Raw genomic sequence first — 21,108 nt, 5'->3', positions numbered from 1 at the left:
GATCGTTGCTAATACTTGAATGTAAGTCAGCAACTGTAGCAAGTCAAAATATTAAAAGGTATTTACCTAAAAATTGGAGGCTTCGATCGCTGTATGGCTATAATTGTGGAAATAGTTGGTCATCAGTCACACACAATATAATATTCTGGTATTCACAAAATATGTTTGTGAGACAACATCGCCTTCAGCGAAGTAAGAAAGATGACATCATCTGCAAAAAGCAGACCTACTGATTCAAACATTACATAATCTCCAGTCCTAGGTTGTTCTTTGACATTCTATCAATGAGTATCCCACAGTGAGGAAGTGAGAGGATTGTCAGAGTTGACCAGCTTTGAAGAATATCTGGAAGAACAGTATAATTGAATATGGCCAAGCCATTGAAAAGTATATATAGTGCAAAAGTTAACAACATAGTAAGTCATCCATGACACAACTTATTTAATAAACAAGAAACACAGTGTGTACTGTACTTGCAACAATAATTTATGCTTTTTGTTTAGCTACCTCCTGTTGTGACAGCCTATTCAATACTTGGATTTGATCATCTATGCCAAATCTTTATCTCCAAATGTATGGCAGCCATTCCAGTGTCTGTTGAATTCCAACACAGATACAAATTGTCAGTAGTTTATAGAATACAAAACAAAACAAAAAAATCCTTTACCTCAAAGACAAACCCATAAATAATAAAACAAGAGAAAATGATAATGCTGAAGTGGTCTGTTGATTTTTTCCACGGCTGTAGATATTTACAGCTACCATAAACAACCAAACAGAATATGGCCAGTTTGACTAGTCCTCCATTTGGAGCTGGTACCTAGTTCTCCAACTCCACAAGAAGTTTACTGGAGAATTAAGACCTGCATGATTGATATGTTTGTACTGTAGAGGCCTATTTAATCTAATGTATGATTGTTACTGATGCAAAGCCCAGTTGATAATGGCCCCCAAGGTGATTCAATGGTTTCTGCTTCCATTACTACTGTCACAAAAGGATGTTAAATTATTGCTAAGTACAGTTAAGGTGGTGTTTCTCAATGGAATAATTACCCTGCTATGTCTGAGACATTTCACATAGATGAGATACACTGCACAAGCTTTTCTTAAAGGGGACTGGTGGAGCAGAACAACTAAGTGACAGCAAAGCCAGATTGAAGAAGTATAGCTTGACAGAAAGAGCATTTAGGAGGGAAACAGCATGTTTAATCATCAGTCATACACATTTCTCACAAATTCTTTAGGTTATGTTGGAAATACCAGTATCATTATAACTGGAATTCATAGTTCCCTTTAACCAATACTTTATGGTTTCCCTTGCGACAATGACATTGATAAAGCCACTTTAAAAAGAGAAGCAGCTAAAATGTGCAGAATAATTATCCAATGAATCTTAAATTCAAGGTAGAGTGTAATGATGGGAGCAAATATAGCTTCAGTGCTTGCATTTTTATGTGCAGAAGTAATCTGTGTTTTACAGATATTGAGATTGCAAAATGGTTCTAATTGTCCATAAAATGTCGATCTGAAATCCCATAAAGGACAGCATTAAATGTCCTCATGGATAAACTTGTTTGTTCTTTTGATTGTGAAAGAGTCAAACACTTTTCCACATTTACTTTGGTAAATAGACAGTCCAAGGTGAAATGTAAAGAAGAGCTATGGGAGGGAATGATGTCTTTCCTTCTGGACACTCTTAGGCATGAAATAGTCACTGACCGGCGACATAGACGTTAATGTGGAAGGACACCAACACTGTCTACAGAGAATGACCAGAACAAGACAAAAAAAAACAGCATTGTTTCGACTTACTATGACATGCAGTGGTACTTCCTTCCTTGGTTTAGGAGTATGGTTGAGTACGTGACAGTATTACTCCATTGAGCACATGCTGAGACTACATTGCATACACTTCAGAATATACCTTGACCTCTCTTGTAACACAGGATACTATCCATATACTAGTGCAGTTGCATGTGCTCCAAGACTAGGTTACAATCAATAAACCATTTTATTTTACTCAGCCTTTGCTCTGTAACATGCTCAGTAGAGTGAGCCTTGTGGAAAAGATTGACATGTGCCATCTCCAGCTGTGACATCAACATGACATATTAATATGTACCAGTCAGTTGAGAGCAGGCCTGATTGACAAATGGATGTGGGAACCACTAAGACACAAAAGCACTGACCTAGGAAGATAATCAAAGCTGCCATTCCAAGGAGAACACTATTCCAGGATGGTCAGCCCTCTCCACACTCAACATCTAACTGATAAGCAAGCAAATGGTTTCGCGCAGCACCTTTGTTAACCTGTGCTTGCCTCTACCAAGAGTAAAACATTGACCTTCATTTTCAAACCTTCAGCATCCCCCATGAGTCACAAGTGCACTGTTAAATCCTCATGTGACAGCTGCAGTTTCACTTCAATAATAAGCTGAACTGTATTGTCTATTTTTGCATCCTGTAATTTTAACAAAGAAAACCTATAAGAAAATACATTCTGAAGCTACGACTTGTAGAAAAAATGCTAGCTAGGTAAAGGTTCAGAATTTCAACAAAATAAACAAATAAAAATGATATATCCCACAGCCAAGATGTGTTCAACCAGACAGCACCTTTGCTGTTCTCTACTCTTGTGCAACAAGTAGATAATTAATGCGCATAACAACAGCAAGACAGTGAGTCACATTTGTTTCTTGATAAGATTACAGCTTGACATCAGCTGCTACGCATAGTTGCTATTCAAAAAGGAAGAAGAAGGTGGCAGAAGATACACATTTTCCAGCAAATCAGAGACTAGTAAGCAGTGGAGATACTTGGCTGAACAAACTTATTCTAGCTAAACAAAGAGAAGCAAAAAGGGGTTCTGAAAAGAGGGCCCAAATAGGATTTAAAAGCATAAACAATGAAGGTACTCTCCACTGGTACTTAGAGGAAAACTTTCCAAGGATAAGAAAAACAGAGCCAAAAAATGTTGCCAAACAAAGTCAAAGCCTATTGCCGCATGAAGCACACACATTGTCTGCATCAAATTCTGCTCTGACTATTGATGGCTGCAAATGGGTAGAGATGTCTGTGCAGCAAAAAAAGGCTCTGGAACCAAGTAGCCTCTTTCTGTGTTACAGCCAGTGGGGCGTCGCTGTGCAGTCCAGAGATTCTCCTGGGAAGAATAAAAGCATGTTTGTTTCACAGCGTTTGAGTATGAACACTCTGAACAATCGGGAAAAGGTTCAGATAGAGAGGGTTTCAACAAAATGGCTGGTCTCACCTGCTCCAGCATGGACTGACAGTAGCAAGGATTGGGGGAAAGGAGCATCTCTTACCAGACAAAATTCTCATTGCTGCCCAACAGGAGAGCGGAAATTGAGAGAGAAAGGGAAAGTCTACAAAGTATCCCAGCTGCAAGAGCAAAATATGTTCTACCAAGGTGAAGGCTTTTGTCTGGTAGAGGAAGGGATGGCACCCTTTTCCCTTGACCCATGTACCGTATTTACTCTCGCTCTGAGATCGGCCTAAGTGTGAGCTGGAGTTGTCAACAGGGACTTGGAGTCTAAAATGTCAACATGCCTCTGGAAGTTTCATCACTCTATTTGGATCATGAGGTAAGGTAAATACTGAGGGTAACATCTTCCAATCAAAACAACCATGATTTTATTGGAAACCTGCAGCAGCATCTGAGATCTCAGGCAGGTATTGCAGGCCAGATGAGGATCATCTGACATTATGAGACCTGGACAGCTTCAAAAAGCGCAAGGATGGGACGATGTTCCCTTTGATTGTAGTCAGTGGAAGGTGTTGTGGCTAGATCAGGTGCTACTCAGGAAGAGGACCATTCATAATACGCTTCAAGACCACAAGAACAGTATTTTTTTTTGCGTTTTCCAGAACCGGCATTATGGTACGCAAAGAAATATAAAATAAATATTGTGTTTTTTTTTAAAGCATCCTCAATATGTGAAATGAAAATCATGCCAAAAATAGATGTTTTACCTTATTTATCTTTTTACTGTAATGTAACTCATTCTGGGTGTAAAATATGTCCTATTAACCAAGGCAAGTGGTTATTACTGAGCCACTGTTGTATGACGCCAGCTTAGAGCCGAGCCAAGGCCAAACATTGAATTAAAAAAAAGAAGTGTTTTTCAAAACTACCAACATGCTCTCATAGCAGGAGGGTGACAGAATCTGAAGATGAATGTTAACAGAATGAAGAGACAGGACATTGATGACCAAATGAATAAAATGTCCCAACCCAGGGTATTTGCAGATTGTTAGAGAAAAACTTGCTTCAGGGACACTACTGCCATCTGTCTTACCGTCTTCATACAAATTGATGGTATGCATTGTCATTACAGTGTAAAAGCCAACTGAAAGGATAATCTTTGTGAAGAAAAAATATATATATTTAATATTTCTCCAAAGTCCTCACCAGTTTACCAAACCACAGAATGCAAGAAGAAGAAGACATACTTTATTAATCCCTTACAGGGAAATTGCTTTCTCTACTCTGTTGTGTTGAGACACATTAAACACAGAGGATATACTGTACAAACACAGAGGAAATACATGCATACACAACCACATGCAAGCAGCTCAAAATAATGGTGGAAATCAAACACACATGCATACAAGGCACAAACTCAAATGAGCATTCAATAACAAGCCTGTACCCTGTTATTCAAAGAGTCATGTTAGTAAGAGTTTCCAGGAAATCTATTAAATGTACCCAAGTACACATTTGTGACAAAAACAACGTTTCTGTCTCTGTCAGTTCTGTCATCCTTTAGTCGGTCAGACAAACTTTCAGTCATGCAAATGTTTCTAAATGTATAAGTTATGATATAAAATGTTTCCATTGATGTGCCAAGGATCATACTCAGCTGTAGACCATGTGACCTTTTGTGTAAAAATAAATCCAAGAAGTCCATAGTCCGTAAAAGATTCATTCTGAAATCTCATTGCACTTTAAATAAAGTGTCGAAAAGGCATAATGAGGTTTAAACTGTGCTGTAATAATGCAACCACCCTTACCTATACTCACTTATCCTTGTGTTGGAGGAGGGATGATATTGGTTGCCGGGTGGCATTCACCCTGGATAGGTTGCCAGTAAATACAGGTGCAGGATTTGTAACCAATCAAAAATAATTTATTAGATTGCAATTTTACTGTATATTGAGGAACAGAAACATAGATGTTGCTCTGTGGCAATGTGGTAACAAAATGCATTGCTTTCGTTCATAGTTTTTGGTAACTACATATTTTGTAAGATGTATTACATTTGTTGCAAAAAAAAAAGCAGTTCTTTGATTCAAATATTCCTAAAACACATCACATCTAATGGCTAAAATGTTAAATTGATTTGAAAATGTATGCCAGGCAACTTAAAGAAATGTTCATGGCCTCATCCCACACTGCCAGATGCTGTAGTTCTGAATGCCTCAAACAATGGATTTTGCACTGCCGTTGATATTCTTCACTTAAGAACAAGACCTGTGTTGTAACACACTGTTGTGTGCACTTATTTCATTATTGAACTTATAATCAATTAGACCAAGCGCAAAATGTGCCCTCATTTCAACACTATATCCTTCACGTCTATTGATACAATGTTACAATGTATTACAAATAAACAATGGTAAAAATACAAATACATTGTTAAATGTGTTTTGAATTTTACACCCGACCATCTGGTATGTCATGAATCTTAGATAAAGAAGAGACACAAAAGCAAGCAGCACTTTGTGAAGGAGCACTAACCCCACTCACTTTCTGCTAAGCCCTTTTGGTTCAGAAATGTCGACATTTCACAGTTTGGATTATGTATTTTAATAACTTATGTTCTATATTTTAATGCCCATCAACAAAGGCAGATAAACAGATAGCATTGGTATTGAATTGAATTCGTAACAAACATTAAACAGACATGCTGTCATGAAAGCCATTACCTGAGTTTGAGCCCTTTGAGGCAGCCATCTTGTGTCAGTGTTCAAAAACTGGACACGCCTCCAAAGTAGTCCTTATGATGTATGGGTAGGCGGGGTCTCGGCTGTGATTGGGTATGTGATGTATGATGTTATGGTAGTAAATGAAGTTATAAACTCAAAGATTTCTATTAAATTATTTGTTTTACAGGTATTGTATTTATGATAATAAAATACAAAATGAATTGAGGCCTTGTTGGAATTGTAAAGGGGAAAAAAACAATGTATATTGTTAACCTTTGACCTCAATCTGGAGAAGGGACCTGATTGGCCAGTTTGAACTGGGAAGGCGGGCTGTGACTGGAATAATAGAGATGTGGTAAAAAGGAAAAAACTGAAAATTTAGAGTTTTATGAATGGATGGACATCGGGTCAGGGGGAATATTCCATTATTTGAAGGTAACATTTGATCAGAATAATAAAAATGTTTAGTGAAATATATTATTTTTCATTCATTTATTTGTATTTGTTATATCTTGTTTGTTTTTTTACAAAGGGAAATATAATTGTGGTCAGTGAATTAAACTCTTCTGCAGGAAAACATCCCTGCCATTGTGATGTTTTGTCTCCCGTGCTACCCTGCACCTCACTCTATGAGACATTTAACAGTTGGAGACAACAGCACACACTCATTCAAATGCACTCTCTTGCTGTCAGCAAGAGATTGCCGCGATAGATCACACAGTTACTTCCTGTAGAGCTGTCTGTGTCAGTCCATCAGTCACATTAGCAATCTAAGTGGGGCTCAATCAAGTGCAGACTTGGTGAGGGGAATCTGTCTGTCCCCTGTATGTGTCCATCAGAGGGAAAATGTTGAGTATTGATTTCATGTCTGGAGAGCCCACAGACTGCAGCTGCAAGTGACAGTCGGTGACGTAGCTCTGTTTGGTGACAGACAGAGGCTGAAAGAGAAACAGCTTTGAAGGTGCACAGAGAAACGATCAAGCAGATGTTTACCGTAAAGACAGAGAGTAATTTCTTCTTGACAATGTCACACGAACACTGTGTGCCAACTAGTTACCGTAGCATCACTGAACTCATGACTATCTTCTAGCTTCTATTTGATCAGAAGAATGACAGCATTGTGCCAGGTTTGTGGCAGTCTGCCAATCCATGAAGACAACAGCTCCGGGTAAATTTGCATTAATCTTCTTGCCAAGAAATAACAAATCAACCGAAAAAAAAAATAAGAATAATGAAAATGATGGTATCAGTTTTGTCCTGTTTTGATGTCTGGTACGCTGCCATCCCTGACTTGATGACAGTTGATGTTAACTTTTTATTGCTTTCTACATGTTGGCAGGTCCGACCTAATGAGAGCAAATGGCCGGGGAGAATGACCACAGAGCGAAGTTTGTGTTGAAGAATTAAACTCTAAAGATTGGTTGCCAAATAAAGGAAGTGATAAACAAAGCTTACTGTAGAGTGTGGAATTCATTTGTGCTGTTATGTTTGCTTCTGTAGCATGGTAAATGCTTTTTAAAAATATAATCCTGGCATTTGACACTGAAGGTGCAATTGGGGAAACTAAATTCGATCCCTTTGTTTTTTCTATTCTCATGTGAGTCACCCACACATCTTCAAAACTGTTTCAAAATGATCATGAGCCTATTCACTCATATGGTGTGTGTGTTTGCTGAAAAAAAGTAACATTATTAAGTAACATTATTTCAGCAGAATTACAGGGTTGTTGAATAACTTTTTAACAGTATGACACTTCTTTCCCCAAGAGCTGCGCCGATGAGACAGACACATTCCCCTGTTGTCTTGTCGTAGGATTGTTTTCTGTATCATCACGAAGCAATTCTTAGAGACAACAATTTATTTCACACTCTGAGAAAGATTTTGTTTAGGAACATCAAGGCACCTGAGACAGAAATAAAGAATAGTTTGAAGCGCACATGGCAAATCTCGCCACACATTCAGACTCTTCAAACACGTCAATGGATGAAAAATAACATAAACATATTTATTTATTTTTGAAGCAGAGCGAAGACTTTTTTTATTCAGGCAAAATGACTTGAATTGAATGTTTATTAACAAGCTGTTGAAGTCCCTCCCTCTACTTTGTCAAAGCAACAATACAACCCCGTTTTCAATTTTGTTATTTGAAGACTTAAACAATTCTCTTTGAAGTGTCTCTTTTTTTCATGTTTCTTTTTTTTTTAGGATGCCGATTTGGCTTGTAACCATAGCTGCGTTTTTTTGTGCCACAAGATTTACATAAAAAGCCTGCAGTCTGGAAAGTTTTGAACAGATTCTGGCGTAAAGCAAACTAAGGATGAGCGACAAAATTAAAGCCTGAAGGACCGGCGGATAGGGGCGAGGGGTGTGTGTGTGCAGGGGGGGGGGGGGGGGTGTTGGTGAGGGCAGGGTGGGGGTATACTGGAGGGGGTTGCTGGGTAGCTGAGCTTTAGCCTGGCTGCGTATGAGAGCAGCAAATCCGACTTGGTTGGTAAACAGAGGCTCCAGGGACACTTCCTTTGCATGCAGGCTGCTGCCGACTAGATGGAAGCCCTCTGTGATTCTAATAGAGTAAGCTCATAAAAATCACCGTAGAAAATGCCAATAAGGCTGTCAGCCACCACCACAGCACAACACAGACTCTCACTCAAACACATCAGCACTGAAAATTATACAAGGCACAGACACGCACAAGCAGACAAATAAGGATTTATCTGTGCGCTCGCATGGGTAAACATAACCCTTTCAGAAGAATAACTCAGTCTGAGCTTAAAGTATCATAAGGGCATCATCTTTCTTTAATTTAACCCCCATTGGCATCGGCTGGGCTAGTTTAAACGAAGCCTATTGCCTTTAAACAGTATAGGCTACACAACATTAACAAACTCATTTTATGGTTGTGTTTTTCAAAGAGTAATCTGACACATTTTGAAAATGTCTAAGTTTATTCTTTAGCCCTTGGACAGTTAAGTCGAAAGCTGACTTTGAATAATGTGCTGCCTTTGTGCAGTCGTAAATGTTTGTACCAAAATGAGGGTCACGTTCTGCTTCACAGAGTTAGAATTTTAATTCCGATTTGGTGTGAATTTAGCATGGCTGCACGTAGTCAACGCCCTTAAAATCCTGGTTCGGTTTTACACCCCATGTGACATCACAACTTCAAGGTTTCTGCCGCTGATTTCTAGCTTAAGGAAGACTCACAGACATCGAACAAACTGTCCTGGGACCGCAAAATAACGTATGAAGATTTTTAAATGTCTAGCATTGCACTTTAATAAGTATTTCTTATGATCTATTCTGCAATGGGCTAATGCTCTGTGAACAGTATGTAGACGGTCTTCTCTGAATGTATAGGAGATTAGGAATCCCCCTGAGAGCTGTTTTCTCCTCTTTTCCTTTCCTTTCTTTTCCTTTGGAGGGAAGCACCTGTAATTTATCTTCATCAACCATTATGGACATCCTCAGGAACAAAACCTGGACTAGAAAAGTATCAAATCAACAGCACATTTTTCAGAAAATGGCAGATCCAATTTTATACATGTCCCCGAGGCTTCCCTCTAACTGCTGGTGTGCTGATCCTTCACTCATCTGATGCTGCTCCTCGCAACCTGGGAGGAGCTTTTCAAGATTGTTTCTGTCTCCCACAACCTGTGAGATGGGCCTCTTTTGAAGGAGTGCTAACAAGATGTCCCAATGAAATTCAATATAACACATTGAAGACATGCAAACCTACCTGGCCAAATAGAAAATAATCTACATGAGTCGAAAGTGATGGAGTTTGGTCTGATTTTGACATCTGGCGAGATAGCATTGTCTTGTTTGTCACTTACTTTGATGTGTTGCAGGAGAAAAAAGTGGTAAATGCACTTCCCTAACAGCTCCCATTTTCTTACCCATGTTAACAAAGTGTCTAAGGAGCTATTACATCAGAAGTCTTCCTGCAGGTGATTTAGGGGTATCACAGAATACACCATCACACACTTGACTTACATCAGTACAGTTTATGTGAAAAACTTTTTCCTTTTTACAATTTTACTAAGCTTAACCATAGCAGCTTTTCCTTTGCTGCAGATCGACCGACTGTGTCCCATGAAATGTATAATTCAAAGATCTGTTTTAGCCCGAGAAATATAAAACTTAGAGACATACATGTTATTTTGCCATAAATTTTGCCCAACTTTTATATCCTTTGGCGGTGGTAACATTTCTTTAATTAAAAACGTTGACAACTTCATGCAAACTGTGAACTACTTTATTGTTAAAAATGCTCTGCCATTATGTTTTGCCTTGCCTCTTTTTTTATATGTTTTTGCTGATTTACTGTAGGTTGTCGGCAAATGACATTTCATTAAGTTGGACCTTTTAGAGCCCCTTACAAATGTCATGTAATTTATGAATAATGAAAACTGGAGACAAGGTAACATGAGAATGATTTGGGGTGAAAACATGAAAAATAATAACCATAGAATCAGCAGATCTGGATTGTGGGTTTGAAAATATATCACCCATGGACATGCCTCGACAAGATGTCGAGTGCTGATGTGTGATTTTTCACCACTATCGTTATAATTGAGACAAAACCAATGAATACAGTTATGTTACTAAGCATTACACTTACTTAGAAACATCAAAAAAAGGACAAGATCTTTGAACGTAATTTAAGAAAAGATCCAGTGGATAATTTTCTCTGTTCCATAATCACGGATATATAATTCCACAGATAATTATAATTTCCATGGTGTTGCTTTAATATGTCTTGGAAGCAATAAAATGATAACATTAAGAATGTACAGTTATCATATTTCCTGTCGTTCAGGAGGCGGTTTAATTTTTCATCTTAGTAGAAATTGATTGGTAGTTGCTTGATTGCCTCCTCCATTGATGTTCAATGTGGAAATGTTACAAGTGCAAAAATAAACGAGGTTTTCCTCTGACACTAGAAATCACATTACAGCAACTTTGATTGGAATATGTTATGGGTGTGGGACAGGAGTGGTATCAAACAATATGGATTGTGTCCACTCAACATACAGCAAACTGTCAGGTTCAAATGATAAAACCAGACTGAAATTGCCCTGCGCGCAAAGAATTGCTGTGGGCAAGGATTATAAAGGTTTTTCACCCACTACCTGCCCCCATATTGATTTAGGTATAACTAGGAGATTCATCAACACACAGTGTTTGACAGGGAGTTCAGTAACACTTAGAATTAAGTTGCAACTACCGGGGTGGAATAAAAATGCCACCAGAGCAAGGATTTAGAGGAAAGGACATTTGGGTCATGTGGCCTTTGCCCACACACACGTTACTTTACACACACACTGAAAGATTGACAATAAAGTTGACTTTGACTTTGATGTTAAGCATAATATTATCATATTTTTGGTGAGATTTACAAATGTTATATATTTTGATGAGGAAAATGTATTTTTACAATAACTTAAATATACCATCCACATATATTCTGCTTTGACAGTGTCTCACAAAATCAATTTGCAATGCAAATTGAGGGTCATGCTAACAGTGTTAGACAATCTAAAAGTCTTATCTTATATTTATACTTTTTTAAATGTAAATCAGACCACAATTTTGCATATTTTCTTACATTCATGTTTGTTCTTGTTTGTAAGTGTTTGCCTGATAGAAAATACATGACATCGGCAGCAACAAATTCCCCTATATACTATTTTATCTGAACTTTTTCAAATTAGGAAAATGTGTTTCTATTTTTACATTCACTTAAATTAATTATATTATTGGAGCTACTGTATGGTGTTGTGTGTATTAGCTTTAGAGGAGACACACACAAATACATCATTTTTGAGAAAGAGTGAAATGTTCCCCTATTAGGATGTATGCTGGTATTCACGATGAAAGTATTCACATGAAACATGTCTTACATGCACACATGTTCAAACAGCAAATTGTAGACAAGATTTAATTTTTTGTTGAGAATTCAAGATACTATGAATAATCTTTTGTATCTCTTGGTGTATCTAAGCCAGTACTTATCATTGAGAAAACATTTATACCCCATCTGTTTAACTCAGCAATGTTATCTTTATGGAAAGCAGGCTGTGAGCCTTGCGTTGCCTGGAAGCACATGTGGGATGAGATAGGAGACGGATACAAGAAAGATGGTAGACAACACAGTGCACAGAGCACTGAAGCAAAAAAGCAGCAAGGGAATATGTCAAGAAATCAAAGCCCAGACAAGTTGAAGGGAAGAGGATTCAGATGCACAAACATACACTGTGTTTTTCTCAGACCTGGAGGTGGAAGAACGTAGCTCAAATCATATTCCACTTAGCTATTTTCAAACTTGGGTCTGCTTTCAATGTAAAATATTTTTTCACAACACCTTGTTCTGCCTCAAAGTGGGACGGCCAAGCCTGTAACTGACCCAATTGTGTAAACCTGTGTTGTTGACTCTTAAAGGCATGTCCCTCCAAAGATAAAAAATCATATCAACATACAATCCACCGTTTTTTTAAGATAGTCATGACATTTAATTATGCACACTTTAGGATATCAGAATGTCAATGTCAGAACACGAAGACAGAGTAGGAGGCTTTTTTTCTTTATTTTAGATTAAATCCCAAACCTCTAATTATTACTTATTTTTAAATGTGTCACTGTGTATTGTATCCATTTTCACTGCTCTATTTATATTTTACCATAGGTTGATGATTGTAGGTAGACAATTCTCTCTTTATTAAATGTGTTGGGATGGCACGGATGGATTTAGAACTGGTTTCCAAGCAGAACATCGTTTTTTTTGCAGATGGTTCTTCCATTATAAGACTATAAATCACTCAGCACAGCACAGCATAGTCTAATTTTCTTTTTTTGCTGGGTCTCCACCTTTAGGTTGTTATCCAAAAAACTCCCAAACATGTGTTTACAGACTCTTTTGGCCACCACCATCCACTAAGGCAAGAACATTCAAATTACTCCCGGTAAGGTCTCTTAAGCTTCATGGCATTAAATGCTGCTTTGCCCTTTCTTCACCCTGATCCTATAAGTGTCAAGCCCGAGGCCATGGCTGCCCCATGAGAGATCTTTGCATGATTTCATCAATGGCACTGACGCCAAAGACCTCTGAATTATTTACCTCCAACATCTGCATTGTTGTTTACGTGTTTTCTCTTTCCTGATTGAACACTCACTTGCAAGAAATGCATCTTAACCTAATGTTTTGTTTTAAATGTTTGCTTTTAGTTTGAGTGTGTAGAGTTTCTTTCTATTGATTTTAGACTCATTCTTCTTTGTCCGTCTTAGGCAGGAGCAAACTTGTTTATACTATTTTTCCACTAAATAAATACTTTATGTATCACATAAAATGCAGCAAGCTGCCAGCTCTGACTGTGCATTAGTCCACATTTTCGTAATGTTCTGGTTGTGATGATTGCAATGATATAAATGTTGTAACGTTTGATTAATTTATGTTATGCATTTATGTATATTTTAACAGAACAATAGGCATTACAGATGCTTAACTAGTTTTAAATCTACTTGTTAATCTATTCAGCTCTGTTCACAGTCCAATGCTCTTAGAGGTTAGGTGCTGTTTTGAAAATTAAAAAGAAACAATGGCAAATATTGTAGTACACTCTTACTTAAACACTTTAACTTTAGTTTAAGAGCTCTGAGGCTGCAGGTTGGTATTGTTAGTAAGCAACAAACAAACTGACACATTGTTGGGATGAGTTGTGTTCTTTTCAGCAGCACATCTTGCACATCACCCACAGATTTTTCTTATTTTCTTACTTTTAGAGAAAGTAATTAGAGGCTGACTCCTCAATCAATCATTTATCACTGCTCCTCACAGATAATGTCAAATATCATATGATGGTTTCACTGATAAACAATCGGTTATGCGAAGGTCAGCGACATTCTGCCGAGTAAATCTACAATTAAGAACCCCAAAGAAGTATTAGAGCTTGCTTAAATGAAAGTTATCTTTGCAATTACTCTGCACTTGCTTATCTCTGATGATATTGGCACATTGCAGCACAGAATAATGATGAGACAGTATGACATTCAGCTATCCTTGTTTTGTCCTTTCCACACCTCAATAAAAATGTAAACAATGTTTGCAGTTTGTCCTTAAAGGCCAAAAACTCCTGACATAACAGTTTTATAATTTACATAGATGGATGGCAGGGGACAGCATGCCACATTTGATTATTTCATTTTAAGAAAAAAGTCAAAACAAACACACACAACAAATATTGTGATAAAAAGCAGGACTGATATTTGGCCTTCGGGCATCCTAGTGACTGTCAAAATGACCCTCGCATCTCATTATCCCAATCATCCCTTAATATACATATATTTTTTTCAATTATTATTTCCCAGAGCAATTGTTATTGACTGCTACATTCTTACTTTCATGCATGAATAATCCTTAATTTTCTGGCCTTATTCCTAATTCTTGAAGTTGATTCCAAACTAAATGTAAAGCTCCCTGGCACAAGGACACTAGTCCAAAGCTTTAGCTGTAAAGGACACTCTATCATGGGACTGCAGAGCACCTGCTGGGACCCAGATGTGCTCTGGCACTTTTTTACAGGGTGGCTGGTGGAGCGCTCCCTGAGGGACTCAGCCCACAGCTGCGACAGTGGCTACAGTGCGTCTATCTTATCTACACTCCCGAGCCCGGCTGGTTTACATACAGATGTGCAGAAAGCAGTGTGGAGCACTCATGCTTGTGTCTCAGTTTTGTGAATATAATATACTGTACATGTAGGAGGATAGAATTGTGAAGAGCACGGCAAACAGAGAGGGCATCAACACTGCAAGGCTGTAGCACCATGTCAGACGCTAATAGGTGATTCTCTATCCAGCTACAGCAAGCTTTATACAGCTGCAATAAAGTGGAAATGAATGGGCTGACTGAAATTGCTCATTACTTCATAATGATGCCTCCCATTGAGCTGCTACTGATGAGATATGTTCTTCAGATCTAAAACAGCATTTCCTGTGTATTTTGTGCATTTAAATGTTCAAACAAGTCACTTCACAATATATTTGAGATGTAAGATGTTAAATGGTAATAATTAGCATCTGAGGTTTCCAAGAAATATTTTTCAATATGAAAAATAAAACACATATAAATTCACACGTATTTCTTTGATAGAATATTCCACAACAATACAGCAATTTGTATACACAAGACCATAAACAGGCTAGAGTAATACATCCTTTTTAACCGTATGTAGATGTACATACTTTTTATGATTACAGCCAATTACCATAAAGCACATGCTAGGTTGTTGCAAATACTACCATGCTACAGGATGCTGTTTGTCCTGTTTATTTCAGACATCATGTGTGTAAGTGAGTCACTGGAGGGAAGGTATTTGCAGAACTTTTGCCAGGTCATAAAATCTAACATTTGTCCCCAGAAAGACAGAAGCACAGAAGCAGAAACAGTTTCTCTGAGGAACAATGATTCAATTTCTTGCTGGTGGATGGTCACTGTTGCTGCCTACAGTGTCCCACTATTGGTTTCTATTGAGTTTTCAAGCTCGGATTTTGGAACATGAAACCTGATGAGTCTTTTTTGGTTCTTCATGGCATCATATGTGCATCTTTATTTTTCATTTTCTAATGTTTGGACTGATTGAATTGCGATTTGTTCTTTTTTTCTGGTGATGTTTTTTCTTCAACTGGTGATTAAAAATAGGTCATGTTTTCCGATGGTTTGGCTTTTGGGTTGACAGCCTTGACTGTTTTCCTAAAAGCTTTGAATCTTTTTGGTTTTTAAAATACCTTCAACTCTATCATTTCTCTGTGTATCTGACTGGACAGGCAAATCAATGGGAGCAATAGTTTTATTACTGGGAAATTATCCTCATCCATGTCTGCCCTAATGTTGTGATGGGGGTGTTGTGTTTCATGTCACTTCAAGGGGAGGACTATGCTACAGTAGGTAGCTAGCTAACTAGCTTATGGACTATGGAAAAAAAGGATATTTTCAGAAATAAATGAATGTAGCTGAGAGAGTGAGAGAAGTTAAGTACAAAAGACGATTAAGGAGAATGGTTTGACCAGGACTAAATCAATAAAGAACCATAAGATGAGAAGATATACCTTTTCTGTTTATCCTACAATGCTCTTCTCTAAATAAATCTAAACTCTATTGGGTAAATGTTCTTCTGTGGGCAACATATTCAATTAGGATATTGAATTCTCCATTTCCTTCAAATTGCAGTGAATACTTGTTTTGCAGTAATAGCCGACCAGTTTGTTACAGCCCTTTGATTCAAAAGTAAAGTAAACTATGTTTGAACTATACTCCTGCATAAAATAACAAAAATATATTTTAAAACAAAAGAAATACAAACATAACTGTAAGAAATAAACCACAGCTATAAATAGGATTTTCCATTTAATCCCTTACTGATTGTTGTGAAAGAAAGAAGAAGCTTAGAGCCAGTCAATTCTTGAGATCTTGGCGAAGGATACACAACCTGTCACTTGATGGCAAATGGCCTCGATACAACCAACCAAGTGCTGTCATTTGTCGAGTATCTTGCCAGCAGCAACCTAGAGGCTCAGCCTGTGTAAAACAGACATTTGCCCAGAGGCATTTTTCTTGTTTTTTCTTTCTTCTCTTTTTTTTATATCTTTCTTGTAATTTATGTTCTGAAATGTACTACTACCTTTACACCTGGTATCTTGCTGCAGATTCTGAAGGCATCTGCTTTTGTTAGAAACCAGGGCAAGACGAGCGCAGAGAAATATGACCTCAGATGTGTGATGCTGAAGCCCCCACGTCTGGTTAGAGTTTTCCTGCCTCTTGCATTCAGCAAAGGAGTTGAAATTAAATGTCTAAAAAAAGAATACAAAAAACTCACAAACACAGAATAAATAAACAGTTAAACTGACCTGTATAAACAACTAAAAGAGATTGAAGTCCAAAAATGTTCCTCTGTCTCCGACTATTCAGTCTGTGTATTTATGCTGGCCTAATAAGAGGGACACTAGCTTCTCCATTTTCACATCTGTTTGAGAGCAGTAATACAAATGCAAACCAGTTCAGACTGTACCATATGGGTACAATGACGGTAACATATTTGATACTATTTTTCATTGACTTTATCTCATTACATTCAGTATATTCTCCCCAGATTGGAGACAGAAGTCCTAAATACTCACATATCATGGCCACAGTAGATGAGTTATTCAGAAGTGCTTTAAAGTAAGGCTGGGCTGCCTCTTGTCCTTATAAAAAAGTGACCCTTAAGAAAAACATCAGTTTTAACTTGCCTAAATTTATAGACCCTAAAATGGACTATTTATTTGTGGCTACAGAGCACTTAAGAACAGGTTTTCTGACTTTCGGACCTTTTCTCTCCTGCAGTTTTTTAGCACCGGGCTGAAATGTGTACTTAACATCATGTATATCTGTCAGTGTCACATTTCTTAATCTCATATTTTTTTGGGTTATAAACTGACTTTTGTTTTACATACAAAAGAGTGGATTATTTTGCTTTTTCTCCTATCTTCAGTAACAAGTGCTGTTTTAGAAAATTCGTTTTACCAAAGTGCACTGAAACAATGTAAGCCCATGCTTAATGCTTAACAAAAAAAGGCCAATTACCCTTGAGCATAATTGCAAGTGGTTTTAATTGGATTATCAAACCAGGGTCTGCGGATTATCCATTTTTAATCAGAACATCTGAAGTGCATTTAATTTTGAGTCAAGATATTGCCACAGTTTATGGTTATTTTATTAATATGTTTTAGGCTTACTTAAAACAAACCAGCAGTCTGTCACACCTAAAAATCAAATACTGCATATACATAATGACTTCCTGCTAAGACTCACAGGGTGTTTTTTAATTACATCCTGTTCTTCTGAAAAATTACATTTAGGCAAATTGAATCTACAGGTGTTTTACTTAACTTTGAGTCACTGTGTTTGTGTGACTGCTATTCTTTGGGTCATCATAATTAGAATAAGAAATACATTCCTTCACCTCAATATTAACCCAAAGCCACTTCACCGCTCATTGGTGCCCTGGCGGCACATTATCTGACTGGATGTGCATGTACTCACATGAGCAATTATAACAGCTTTGATGGTGCCTTGCTTTCTTTTACTGGTGTTAATTATGTGTTGTACTACAGAGGGACCAGACAGAGCTCAAGTGTGACTGCATGGTGATCTATTTATTGCTGATTTGCATTTCTATAACAGGCTCAGCGTGACTGCAGCTTTTCTTCTTGTAAAAGAAAAGAAGAATCTTAAACGTATTTGAAAATGTACAAATGTTTTAAAGGGGATCACTATAGTTGTTATTTTGAATGTTGAATGTAGCATATTTTTTTCTTCACTTACGAAAGGGAAGCCCAATTGGAGTTTTAGTATAGTAGTGTCCAACAATAATCTAATGAAAGGAAATGAAAGAGAAAATGGCCCAAAGAATGTTTACATTTATGCAGGATTATTCTGTGAAAAGATCAAAAATAGCCCCAGGAAATACTTCTTATTTTAATCAAAGAAACACACCTCAATGTCCCATATGTTCCTTCATTTTCTCTGCAGGCTTATTATTCAGGATCTGGCAGATAGAGGGGTAGAGATAGTGTTGCAATGTGAGGTGCAGGTGAAAAACCGTCACAACAAGAAAAGGTTTTCCTTCAACCAAAAACCAGGCCCTTTTATTTCCTAGCCTTTCACAAGAACTTGAACATAAATTGCATCACAGTCATTTATAGCTGATTGCCCGCCTTCCCAAACTAGTCTGGCCAACCGGGTCATGGCTCTGAAAGGGTAGTGAAGAGTTAAACAAAAATAAACATTGTTTTCAACATTTAACAAAATCCTCAGGGCCTAAGTACATTCATTATCGGACCTTACAAAAATACTGTACATTCAAAATGAACAAGATCTTAACAAAACAGATAGTTTTTAACTTAATTGGCATACCTTACATCACACACATTTTAGACCAACCACAGTCAAGACTCCACCTACTCAGAACACATATAAGCAGCAGCTTGAAGGTATGCTCCCCTTTTGAGCACTGGCACAAGATGGCCTCCAGGTCTGAACAAAGGAAATGGTAAATCATATCGTGATTGTGGCTTTTTAAAGGAAATGCATTTAAATACACAACATCTTTATTTGCCTATGTAAATGTATATTATGAACTTTAACTTAAATAAAGAGAACTATTCTAGAACATTTGCCTACCTTTCTTAACAAAGAAACACATGTTAGTGAGGGAGTGTTTGCTTCCTCACAGATAGTCTCCAAGAAAGCACCAGGCAGCAGGTAAGGATTCATAACATCACTGACATAAACTGAGCATGTTGGCAGTTCATTAAGGACTTAACCTATTATACATAGTAACAAAGCAAGAAACAAAGCTCTCTCTCTATATATATATAGATATATCAGTTTGAAAAAAAAAATAGCTTCTATATATATATAGAGCTTTGTTGAGCTGTTTATTGAACAAGGACCATACCTAAAAATACATTAATCTCAAAAAGAGAAGAGATGATATATGACAAATTATAGCTGAAAGCGAATTTGCATCTGCAGTCCCACGTCTGCGTCTTAAAAAGTGTGTTGAATATTATCTTCAGTGACCGTAATGTTAAATGTGTAATTACACAATTCTGGAATCAGTTTGAAAAGAAAATAGCTTTCAGGAGCTGAACACGTATTACTATCATTTCCTATTTTATGATGCTTCTTTTGACAGTGTGATGTAGGAATCTTTTTTGTTACTAATTGGACTCTCAGCGAGGCAGTGACTGTAGAATCAGGTTTAGAGGGGAGTTGTCAAAATCTGATATGATGGCTCAAAGTCAGCTAACCATACAGTTGAAGTGTGCTTTAATAAGGGCTCCTTGAAGACTATTAAAAAAAAAAGATGATTTTTAGTCTAAGTTTTAAAGGACAAAGTTATTGTTTCTCTTTAAACATTGTCAATATGTAAGAAATAGTAAGACAAAAAAATGTAGATGTTAAAGTAATATGATGAGAGAATGTGTCATTTGACTCATAATGGAGTGTTATGTGTCAACAAAGTTGGTGCATTCTTTGAAAAAGCACAGAAAAAATACATCAACTCCAAAGTGACACTGACATCAAAGGTGTGTTACAGACCAGTGGTGAAATTTCATCAAATATCATACATAAATTCAGCATGTTTCTTTAAATGTATCACTTCCTTTCATCATAATGACCTTATCCAGTTTAATCACAATAAAACAATAGTGTCTTTTTATAATGAACAAGCTGTAGAAGACATCCAATGTTTGTCTGTACAAATAATGTGAGAAAAATAACTTTTAAAGGAAATAAATAAAGAATGTTATAAAAAGCGCAGTACTTTCATCCATCCTTGAGCAACAGCATTGCAAAAAAAAAAAACCTACCATTATAAACAAGAAAGAACTCTTCAAATGGATAGCGATGCACAAAAGCTATTGTTCTCGCTGCCATTTTAATGGCAAATGTACTTGCAACTTTACCAACAGCCACAGAGAGAAAGAAAGGACATAAAAGTGAAAGCTGCTTTGTTTTACAGGCTGCTGCTCTCGTGGGTTTACGGAGACATGCGGTTACTGCTGGAATCTTCTGAGTGGGCCTCCATCATTATAGCTGACATGTGATATGAAACAGGCAAAATGATGTGTACCAGTTTCGGTCTTGTGAATAGAGAATGTAAGATTAAAAGCATATTCAGATACTACTGATAGCAGCAGCCCTGTGTTCATGATTGCTGTTTCTGTGAATACAAGCAACTGTTTATAAAAGATCATAATGCATACTGCATCATCATATCAGACAGAATCTCTTGTTATATCTTGTGTCTGTCTGAGTTGGACAATAACCCTGCATGCTTTGCTCTCAATATTTTGGGATTTGGAAAGAAAAACATAGCTAGCAACAGACAAATGTTGTCAGTGAAAACAAAGAATTGTTTTATTTTGGTTTTTCCGTGCCCTATTAATGCATTATCGCTCGCTACAGAATAAACCTTGGTGCCACGCCTGACCTTAAGAGTATCTTTTCACTTACAAATTAAATTAAGGTTTACCAGACGGTAGCTTCAGAAACCATGGGAAATATGATCACTGGATCCAGTTATTCTTTTAATGCTCAGGATAAAATGTCAATGGGCATTATCT

The 21,108-nt window shown here is 37.2% G+C and overlaps 1 protein-coding gene and 1 long non-coding RNA gene across 2 annotated transcripts in view; one reads left to right on the top strand and one right to left on the bottom strand.

The window, feature by feature from the left end:
• The window catches only part of pcdh11 (protocadherin 11), a 130,749-nt gene extending 124,774 nt beyond the window's left edge, over positions 1-5,975 (bottom strand). Inside the window, 1 exon segment of the mRNA XM_063877297.1 lies at positions 5,947-5,975. The gene's annotated coding sequence lies outside the window, so the exon portion shown is untranslated.
• A 13,125-nt stretch (positions 5,976-19,100) lies between these two features.
• On the top strand, positions 19,101-20,675 carry LOC134860219 (uncharacterized). The gene is made up of 2 exons (XR_010165206.1): positions 19,101-19,237; positions 20,505-20,675. It is a non-coding gene; the product is annotated as an uncharacterized LOC134860219 (long non-coding RNA).
• Positions 20,676-21,108: the final 433 nt, after the last annotated feature.

Source organism: Eleginops maclovinus, chromosome 23 (assembly GCF_036324505.1).
Source record: "Eleginops maclovinus isolate JMC-PN-2008 ecotype Puerto Natales chromosome 23, JC_Emac_rtc_rv5, whole genome shotgun sequence".
Taxonomy (NCBI): domain Eukaryota; kingdom Metazoa; phylum Chordata; class Actinopteri; order Perciformes; family Eleginopidae; genus Eleginops; species Eleginops maclovinus.
This window is presented reverse-complemented; position numbering and strand designations above follow the sequence as displayed.